Raw genomic sequence first — 11,292 nt, forward strand, 5'->3', positions numbered from 1 at the left:
CCCTGTCCTCTCCACTCAATCCGTGACCTCTACTACTCCTAGTAAGCAACTACAAAACAACAACAACAACAACAACAAAAACAAACCCAGTGACTAGAAAAGAAATGGGAGACAAATGGGAGATAAGAGAGTAACACTGTACTCTGAGAAGTATAACTCCTTAGTTATATATTACAGATGGAAGGAAAAAGCAAAAAGATATTTGTATTTTTGTATGTATTTTCCCCATCTATTTAGTCAAGGTAGAAAGGAGAAAATTCCATCTTAGGACAAAAGAACCATACTAGGTAATGAAAAGCATGCTAGATGATGGCAATTCAGGATATTGACATAAGTTTCTATCTATGTTGAGATTTCTATATTAATCAAATAGTGATATTTGGGCTGTCCAAGGAACTAGAGTTTGGGCCCGCAGCAATCTGCATAGTGTCTTTTGGTTATCCTTTATGGGCATCCTCTCATTCAAGAATAAGAATGAGCACACTCCCAGCTAAGATAAAAAGGCTTTGGGACAAGATAGTCAAAATGATGATCATGAAGCAAATAAAAGGCAAGAGCAAAAGAAAGATCCACATCGGGCGCCTGGGCGGCTCAGTTGGTTAAGCGACTGCCTTCGGCTCAGGTCATGATCCTGGAGTCCCTGGATCGAGTCCCGCATCGGGCTCCCTGCTTGGCAGGGAGTCTGCTTCTCCTTCTGACCCTCCCCCCTCTCATGTACTCGCTCGCTCTCATTCTCTCTCTCTCAAATAAATAAATAAAATCTTTAAAAAAAAAAAAAAGAAAGAAAGATCCACATCAAAGAGCAATAAAAGGCAGAATTCAAACTGCAAAAAAATAATAATAATAATAAAACAAAATTTCATATTAGTGATTTCAGAAAACAAGTAAAAAACTCAAAAACATTATGGAAAGGGATGCCTGGGTGGCTCAGTCAGTGAAGCGTCTGCCTCAGGCTCAGGTCCTGATCCCAGGGTCCTGGATCGAGTCCCGCATCAGGCTCTCTGCTCAGTGGGGAGCCTGCTTCTCCCTCCCCTTGCTGCTCTCCCTGCTTGTGCTTTCCCTCTGATAAATAAATAAAATCTTTAAAAAAAAAAATTATGAGAAAACAAAGATTTTTTTTTTTTAATTAGAGAGAAAATGAAACATACCAGTGTATGGGGGATGAAAACCCAAACTGCATATTATAAACTTGTTTAGAGAAGACTAAAGCACAAGTAAAATAACAGAAATAAAGGCAACAACCCAAGAAGTAGCCAAAGCAACATTACTTGAATTGAAAAAGACCCTGATTAGGGCTCTGAAAGTAGTCTTCTTATTTCAAGCAAAATATATTTTTTAAAAAGATCCATGCTTAGGTACATTAAGGCAAATTCAGGGGTTAATTTAGTTTTTTACAACTCTGTGAGTATCTAAGTAAAATTCTTAAAAATGTTATGTACAAATGCAGAGAATTCAGATTGATGTCATCTCTCACTACGGCACTGAACTCCACATATCAGTGGTACAATAACTACGTTAAATTCAACTACGATGACCTCACTATTCTATAAATGACCAAACCAAAATTCATGTGTGAATGGAAAACAAACAGAAAGACACTGTCATAGACACAAGGATTTAGAAGGCTATTTACCCATGTAATATTCCTTTTAAAATTACTTGAATAAAAATCACAGGCTTTTGGAAAAATGAATCAGAACAACTCAGATATAGAAGTTCATGTAATTTAAAAATACATTAAGCAAAGAAACCTGAATATCTAAGCTATATGGTTCTAAAAATGCATATATCAAAGGTAATTACTGAAAGAGAAGACCAATACTGTAAAAGTTAGGTATTTAAAATCTAATCTCGGTTTTCCCGAGATTGAGGAAAAGAAGAAAACAAAGGTATGCTAAATTTCTCATTTTACAAAGGTAATCAATAGACACAATTTGTTTCTTGATATTTAGGGAGAAATTGACTCAGTATTTTTACAATTTAAAAATAATCATCATGAAAAAAATCATGAAACATTAAATTTTAAATTATGTTAAAACAGACCATAAACAAGGTCAAAAGAAAAAAGACAAAAATATATAAACATATACATAACATCAATATGCAGAAAGTGATAATGAATCAATGACTTGAAAAAGTTCTCTGTAGTTAACTTAAAAGGCATGTTATAGTTACGTCCCTATGTTTAAAAATCCACATATAATTTATATATATGTATAAACATATACACACAGACACATACACACACTTTAAAAACTAAGAGAATACACACCACAAGGTAAAGAGTTGGCTATTTAATAGCTGGAAATTTATTATTCCTTTGACTTATTTATATTTTCTAAAATTTCACTGATTCATTCAACAGTTATTAAGCACCAACTATGTGCCAGTCAGGCACTCATGAAAAAACTCTGCCAAACAGAGAAAAATCCTGCCCTTCCGCAGTTCTTATTCTTGTGGGAAGGAATGAGAGAATGAGCTAAGCAAGCAAGTAAATGACGTATATGAGAAGAGAATTTGTGGCTTGGAGAAGATAATGGAGGAAAAGAGGACAAGCAGTTCTGGAGACAGAGCTGGTGTGGGTGATACTGAGGGGATACTAAGCAAAGACTTGACAAGGATGAGAAGGGCAAAATATCCAGACGTCTGGTGTAAGGTGCAAAAGCACATGGAGCAGAAGGCATGGCCAAAGCAAAGGCGGAAACTGAAGCTCCTGGCCGGGTCGAGAAAGTGAGAAAAATCACTAAAAGGATATAAAAATGTATTCAAACATCAGAGACATATCAGGATGCAGAGATTCAAGGTAGTTTTGTTTAACTCACCTTTATAGTCTCCGGAATTTTGCAAATTTTCTTAATAGAACTATATTGATTATACTAATAAAAAAACAAAGAACAAGACCCTAAAAACTTCTCGCTGAAAAATCAGTGTTTAAAATTTGAATACATCTATGCTCAGAGCTATGCAAAAAAAAATTTATAATTATATAATCAATATGTGATCTTTATTTTTTTTTTAAAGATTTTATTTATTTATTTGACAGAGAGAGAGATAGCGAGAGCAGGAACACAAGCAGGGGGAGTGGGAGAGGGAGAAGCAGGCTTCCTGCTGAGCAGGGAGCCCGATGTGGGACTTGATCCCAGGACCCTGGGATCATGACCTGAGCCGAAGGCAAACGCTTAATGACTGAGCCACCCAGGCGCCCCAATATGTGACCTTTAGACAACACTTGGAAACTGCCAAAAAAAATGTGTTGTTGTTTTTTTTTTAATCAGCCATTGGCTCATTAACTTGAGATCCTCCTCCTCTGTCTAGTATCCATAATTCTAAATGACCACACAATTCTCACTGATATGTGGAGCCATGGATTATCAAGGATGAATGAAATTTTAAAACATCTCTAAATCAATGCATTTCAAAGTGTGGGTCTCAAGTCTCTTGCATCAGAATTAACTGAGAAACCCTAAACTTGCTATTCCTGGATCATATCCCAAAGATAGTGGGTCAGAATCTTATGGTAGAGCCTGGAAACCTGCTTTTTTTTTTTTTTTTAAGTTTTTATTTAAATTCTAGTTAGTTTACATATAGTGTAATATTGGTTTCAGGAGTAGAAGTCAGTGATTTATCACTTACATATAACACCCAGTGCTCATCACAACAAGTGCCCTCCTTAGTACCCATCACTCATTTAGCTCATCCCCCCATCCACCTCTCTCCATGAACCGTCAGTTTGTTCTCTATAGTTAGGCATCTCTTACAGGTTTGCCTCCCTCTTTTTTTCCCTTCCCTTATGCTCAGTTATTTCACGGAAACCTGCTTTTTAACATTACTCACAGATGATTTATATGCACAGTAAAGGTGGAGAACTACTTACATAGTTTAACGACAATAAAGATAATTTACCCGAAATACCGCCTCTGGAATCTCGTACTGACCAAGATTCAACTTTTAAATTTCTATCATTCCTAAATTTACCTTTCATGAGCTTGGCTGGGCAGTTTATCCAAACATGTCCATCATATGTCAGATCATAGTGTTCTTAAAAGCTTACATGGTAAAATAGGTCACAACAAGCACACGGTATTAACCTACGTTAAAATCCCGGATTAGGTAGCAAATAGAAAAGACTAAGGTCATTATAGTAGTTCTAGTTTGGACTCAGAAAATGACCACTTACACCAGTTCGAATTCCAGTTCAATCAGGAAAACACACGAGTTAAAGTCAGACCAAGACCCTGATTTAAAGATGCAGTGAAGTGAACGGAGTTATTTCATCATCTGCCTACACACCTATTCTACCATCCATCTGCACATTTATTTTTACACTTTCCTACACTCTAACCACCAAAATGAAAATTATATGGATTTGAGTTATGGAATTAGATTTCTCTAGGTAGTTGGAGGATTACAGAATCTCTTGAGCTGCAATGTGGGGATAACTTTTAATTTGACTGAAGAAGTAATCCATTTTTCTTGAATAGGATCATTTATATACCTTCAGTGTGACCATTCTGAGTCAGCTAAAGAAAAGTAGAGGAGGGGTGAAATCATATAAATTTTCACCCATAAACTAGTAAGTTAGAGGTAAATATTCCATTGACAGAGGCATTTTAATATAAGTATGTATTTGTCATAAAAAGATATAGGATTATTTCTTTATTAGGGCATGACAAAAATATATAGCCTTGTTTTTATAAATAGGATCATTCCTCCTGAATAAAGACTTGAGAAGCTATGCCATGAGTCATTTTGTAAACCTGAGGATCCCCACCCCCTTCTAATCAGTCTGCTTTTGTGGGTTGGATTTTTTATATGAGTTGGGTTGGGTTGGGTGGGTTGGATTTTTTATATGAGTTTTTGAAGTAGGGTGGGCCTTTACGCTTCTGTGAAAATCAGGATTTCCGTTTGGCAGAAGCTATTACTCGGACCGGCATTTTCTTCTTCTTGGCAAGGGGTATTAAAAATTATTTTGGTGAGTCAATTTAGAAAAACCAGCAAAGGAAATCCAATGGTTTTAAAGCTTGAAAGCTTTAAAATGAACAGAAATAGCCCATATAAGTCACTAAATCCAAAAATGTCTTCAACGTACGCATTCATACATTGATAGAAGGCCTGAGATAAATCCTAAGGTTTGATAAGTGAAGGGTTGCATGGGCTAAGTCAGGACCAATGCAGATCAGATAGGTTGTTCATCTACTTGATGGCCCATCTGTCAAAAATTATGCCCTTGGCCAACATAAAACATCCCTTAAAGATGAACTAATGTAATTAATAATGAAGGTGAAACATTATGCCCAAAAAGCTACTATCAGATGTTATGAAATGTACCCACTATTATATTTTCAGGAATTCATTTATTCAGCAGTTCATGGTGCTCCCAAGTAAAGTTTCAAAAGTGGAATCATACAATGGCTATTACCAGCTCATGAGGTGACAGGGTCCAAGGGCATAATGTACCTTATCTCAGTACTTCCCAAACTCTACCTTGTTTAAGAAACACTTGAGGCTTAGTAAAACAGATTCTGACCCCTCCCTTAGAGCTTCTGATTGGCTAGGGACATGGCCTGAGAATCTGCATTTCTAACAAGCTCTAGGAGAGCTGCTGGTCGAAGGTACACTTTCAGTAACACTGTTCTAGATGGCATCTGGTACCAACGTGGCACGAAGTCTAGAAAATAAACATCTAGGGGCGCCTGGGTGGCTCAGTCGTTAAGCGTCTGCCTTCGGCTCAGGTCATGGTCCCAGGGTCCCGGGATCGAGCCCCGCATCGGGCTCCCTGCTCAGCAGGAAGCCTGCTTCTCCCTCTCCCGCTTCCCCGCTTGTGTTCCCTCTCTCGCTGTGTCTCTCTCTGTCAAATAAATAAATAAAATCTTAAAAAAAAAAAAAAAAAGAATTTCTACGATTCCTGGATCCCCAAGAAAATCACATAAGACTGCAGCAAAACTTAACTTGTATTAATGAGCAAATCAAAAAAAGGGAAATTGTGGGAAAACACTTTTTAACCAATATTTTAAGTAAAGTTTCTATATGAGACCAAACACATGTACAGTGTTCACTTTGTACAGTAATTATTTTAACAATATAGAATAAATATAAAAGTGACCTAATTCCTAACTACTCAAAGTTTTGAGTTAGCCATTTGAAAAAATGTAATGAAAGAGAAAATGATAGGGTGCCTGGGTGGCACACCCCTTGAGCGACTGACTCTTGATTTCGACTCAGGCCTTGGTCTCGGGGCTGTGGGATCGAGCCCCATGGCAGGCTCCCCACTCAGCACAGAGTCTGCTTGAGATTCTCTCTCCCTCTCCCCTGCCCCCTCCACCTCCCCTACCTACTCATGGGCTCTCTGTCTCCCTCTAAAATAAATAACCCCCCCCCAAAAAAAGACAGAAAATGATGCTGATGACATATTTTGTGCTTCCTTAGGGAGCAGCGCAATGCTGTATCAGCTTTCCCACTGACTCATTTTGAGCAACATATCATTATGTGTTTAGTGACCTCATCTACAAAATAAGGGTGTTAGATTAACTGGTCCCTAAGGATCCTTCCAGCTAACATTCCGAAATGACTCTCTGCTTACCTTAAAAATAAAATGTTAACCCTTCATGAAAACTCATTCATAATGTTTTATCTCAAAGGGCCAAATTTAATTAAATATTACCTGTTTCATATTAACCAATTGTTTAATTTTTAAGACTCCACATGGAGCTGTTTTACACTGAAAAAGGAAGGTTTTCCTATAGCACAAACATGAGGGTTCTGTGCAATGAGAATTATTTTCTACTTTCCAATTTGAAGTAAGTTTTTGTGTGTGAGATAAGAAATTGAACTTATTACATATAATTGCAAATGAGGCTGCCTGGGATATGGGTATATGCTCACAACCTAGTGTGTCAACAATCTGGAAGAAAATGATGAACCTAAGAAAAAAGAAAACTACTGAACTCCTCTATTGTGAGCTCTCAGTGGCTGAGCATTCGAATCTATAAACCAAGTACTGAACGTTGTAACATCCTCACCAAAGCGTGAAATATTATTTCTTACACCTCTTCAGAGTTTTCCTGAACATGACAATTATCAATTATCCCTATTAATAACAAATAACAGTGATAAATTATCTGCCATATGATCTTACGTAGAAGATTTGTATTACTGTCTAGTGTGTGTGTGTATGTATATATGTAATTAAAATGCAGAATTCCAGAGTTTTAAGAGGTAAATAGGCTAGAAAATCACACTGGGGACATGCATGTAAAGTATTAAAAAGCAAGACTTCTATCGTTATTGGTTTTTAAATTCACTCAAGCAGCTGATGATGTGACATTTGCATGACAAGGGCCACCTACAGTTTCAAATGTAGGCTGCCTTTTCTACAAAGTCTAGCCTATTTCAAATGTTTGAATTTTTCTTCAGTTATAGATCTAGTTTTTTTCTAGTCATTGAAATCAGGTAAAAACAACCTGAACCCTCTCTCCTAATGTGACAGCTCAGGTTTTACCATTACAACTTTTGAAATGTTTCTAATCAATCATGATGAGATACTCTCTTTCGATATATAAAGGCACAGGTCAAAGCTGGTCATTTTAAAATATGTCCCTACCAATATTTGTAACCAAAGTTACAAGTCCTTCTTGAACATTTTAAGTAACCTCAGGTAAGAAAAAAGATTTTGCTTTAGGTTTTATTTCTCTATAAATTCTTTGGGGGAGTTTCTCAAATTCTCTTCAGGCATCCACATCTCATTTCTTGCTCACAAATCTCCAGGAATGGTCTCATCAACAGTGAGAGAAGAATCTCCATGTGATTATCACAGAACACAGCGAGTCTTGAAAGTTGAAAAGAGCCAACCAATTCTTAGTTTAATATGTTTCTGATACAAAAGAAAAGAAGGCATCGGAGTTAATAAAGAAACCCCTCCCAAATTCCTAATATGATTCTTATGGATTAAAATACTCTGTTCCTGAAAACACACTAAAAACTGTATGACTTCACTCTAATCTTTCAATCTGCTAAGTAGAATAGATACACGAAATATAAAAGGAGATAATTCGTCAATTCTACGAAGTAGTAGTAAAGCTTATATATACATCATTACCATGAATGGCTGAGTAAACTGGTTATTCAGTAATCTGATAAACTGTTACCTTTCTGGAATATACTAGATTTTAAGTAAATTCTGGAATATAGGAAGGAAATGTGAATCCTTCAAAATTGTTTGAATTTCATTTTAGTCTTCATTTCAGAGGTTAGGCAAAAAAAAGAATTAATCTGGAGAATTTGAACAAATTCTATTGATTGTGATAACCCAATCATTTATGTTGGACTTCTAGTATCTATCAGGGTAAAACAAAGAAAAATACAACTGTTCCTAATTCTCTCTGAGTGATTTAAACACTCCCACTGGCTACTCTATGCCCAAGCTGAGGGCTACAGATAGAGGCTAGAGAAAACAACAAAAACATTCCAGCTCTCATAGTCCCTCTACTGGGAGCAGGGGATTTAAAAACATTTTTTTCCTAAGCTAAATTAATTTGTGGCTTTCTAATATATGGACTTATTATGTAATGAATGACAAAAATTTTAGTACACCAATATGTAGTAATAACAAATGAAGAACTTTTAAACTTTCGGGTAAATATATTTGATTTTTTTTCCCCAGAGATACCCACGTTCTTTACTATTTCTATAAACATTAGCACAGGAGAAAAAAATCAAATCAATGTAATAACATTCAATGAACCATTTTAATATAGTTTATGGAGCTCACTTAAATATATGATTTTTTATGTTGCATATAAAAAATAAATACAGCGCCCATTATATTTTGGGCTGTTCAGAAAGAAAGAATGAAAGAATGAATGAAAGAAAGAGGATTTTTCTTTCCATGTATGACCTTTGAAATAGACCACTGGTTTATTCCAATAGAGAAGACTTCTCAAGAACTCTTAATGCAATGATCTAAAACTAGCGTTTGTGACATTAATCTCTAGACAATCCACTAAAGTATGTTTCCCAAAATTTTGAGTTAACTGACAATTTTTCATAGTCACTTCATTCCTATTTTAATTTTAGATCATAGAACAGTAAAGACTGTCAGACCACTTGTCTCAGATTTCTGCCTTCACCCAGATAAGACATAACTATGCCCATTTTCTTGCACTCTTAAGCCAGTGAGACAGAATCTCAAAAGAACATAAAAAAGTGCTTTTTCCATAGTGGTTGTAATCACCATAAGTGCAGCATCAGCTGCCCTCAAGCAGGGTAGTGAGAATATCCCAAACCTGCTGTGTTCTGTGATAATCACACGGAGATTATTCTCTCACTGTTGATGAGACCATTCCTGGAGACACATTTGTGACGGAGAGATACGGATACCTAAAAAGAATTTTAGAAGTTCCCCAAAGAATTTACTCTGTAGAGAAAACCTAAAGGAAACCCTTTTCTTACCTGATGTTACATTACTTAAAATATTCAAGAAGGGCTTGTAACTTTGGTTATAAAAATTGGTAGGGGAAAATGAGTTCCTCTGAGGGGTATTTCTGAAATAGTGCAAGATTCAGAAACATAATCTCTCTCTTTAACCCTTGTTAAAGACTCCAATTAGGGGCGCCTGGGTGGCTCTGGCGTTAAGCGCCTGCCTTCAGCTCAGGTCATGATCCCAGGGTCCTGGGATCGAGCCCCGCATCGGGCTCCCTGCTCCGCGGGAAGCCTGCTTCTCCCTCTCCCGCTCTCCCTGCTTGTGTGCCCTCTCTCGCTGTGTCTCTGTCAAATAAATAAAATCTTTAAAAAAGGGGGGGGGGCGCCTGGGTGGCTCAGTCGTTAAGCGCCTGCCTTCGGCTCAGGTCATGATCCCAGGGTCCTGGGATCGAGCCCCACATCGGGCTCCTTGCTCAGCAGGAAGCCTGCTTCTCCCTCTCCCACTCCCCCTGCTTGTGTTCCTGCTCTCGCTCTCTCTCTCTCTGTCAAATAAATAAAATCTTTAAAAAAAAAAAAAGGGGGGGGGCGCCTGGGTGGCTCAGTTGGTTGAGCAACTGCCTTCGGCTCAGGTCATGATCCTGGAGTCCCGGGATCGAGTCCCGCATCGGGCTCCCTGCTCGGCAGGGAGTCTGCTTCTCCCTCTGACCCTCCCCCCTCTCATGTGCTCTCTCTCTCTCATATAAATAAATAAAATCTTAAAAAAAAAAAAAAGTTTAAAAAAATAAAAAATAAAAAAATAAAAAGGCTCCAATTAATCAATCAGCAGAAGTTGCAAAAACAAGTGGGGAAGTTTTGGTACACAAAGTGATCACTCAATTTCATTCAAATCAATTGCTTTTAATATAGTAAATTTAAAAAGTCAGCTTAAATTTTGCTCCTTTTAATATGTGCCTGCAAAAATCTGGGGGGGGGGTTGTGTATAGAAAAACAGTTAAGATTGTATTTTTATGATTTACCACATCCTATGCTTCTCCCATTCAATACTGTCCGTTCTTTTCCGCAACACACTTCCATCTCACTCAAAGCCTTCTTGGTACAACCTGCCTATTAAGACCATCTTCAAAGGGGTGGGAAATCTACACAGAAGTGCCTGGCGGGCCTACAATCCAGACTCCGGGCATGCATATACTCAATAACCTTAAAAATCAGAATGTCTCTCTCAAAAGTTAGAATAATGGACAGTCCACACTCCAGGGGCAGCTCAGATACCTACACGTTGGCGGCCGGTCGCGCCTCGTGACGAGCAGGTGCGCGGCCCTAAAACTCCGGGGATTCACGCGGCGGGCACGTCGCGCGCAAAGCCCGGGACCGCGCCCGTTCCCGCGACGCCGCGCCGCTTCCGAGACCCTCACTACGCCTGCGCCCGCCCGCTCTCCCCCGGCGCCCCGCGGGCTCCTTACCTGGAGGAGGCGGCCACCGCGCCGGCGGACAGCCGAAGGTGCTGAAGCGGGCGCGGCGGCGCGAGCACGGCCCGCGCGCTCCCCGGCCTGCCCCGCTGCTCCCCCGCTGCGTGCGTCGGGCTCCCGCGGCGGGGCGGCCGGACCGCGGCTTGCGTGGGGCGGGGAGGCGGCTCCGAGCGCCGGAGCGAGCGCCCGGGCTCTGCTGGGCACTCCCGGCGGGCCACGTGACGGGCACGCGGTCCCTGATTGGAGCGCCCGGCGGGGGGGCGGTGTGTGCCGGAGGTTGGTTACCTGGCAACGGGGAGTCTGCGCGGAGGACCCGGCGCCCAGGCATTGGGCGGGGCTGCTCAGGGTTTCCCGTGAGGCTCCAAGTGGAGGAAAGCGGTGAACCACCAGCGTTCCCATAACCTGCCGC

At 39.5% G+C, this 11,292-nt stretch overlaps 1 protein-coding gene across 5 annotated transcripts in view; it reads right to left on the reverse strand.

The window, feature by feature from the left end:
- Positions 1–11,063, reverse strand: part of WDR17 (WD repeat domain 17) — a 110,805-nt gene extending 99,742 nt beyond the window's left edge. For all 5 annotated transcript variants that reach the window (XM_045879598.3, XM_045879602.3, XM_064585712.1 and 2 more), the window contains exon 1: positions 10,878–11,063. The gene's annotated coding sequence lies outside the window, so the exon portion shown is untranslated. The remainder of the gene's footprint in view (positions 1–10,877) is intronic.
- Between the last annotated feature and the right edge of the window lie 229 nt (positions 11,064–11,292).

The sequence above is a fragment of the Mirounga angustirostris genome, unplaced genomic scaffold (genome assembly GCF_029215605.1).
Source record: "Mirounga angustirostris isolate CCGP_5_RB_7025 unplaced genomic scaffold, mMirAng1.0.hap1 SCAF_2, whole genome shotgun sequence".
NCBI lineage: Eukaryota > Metazoa > Chordata > Mammalia > Carnivora > Phocidae > Mirounga > Mirounga angustirostris.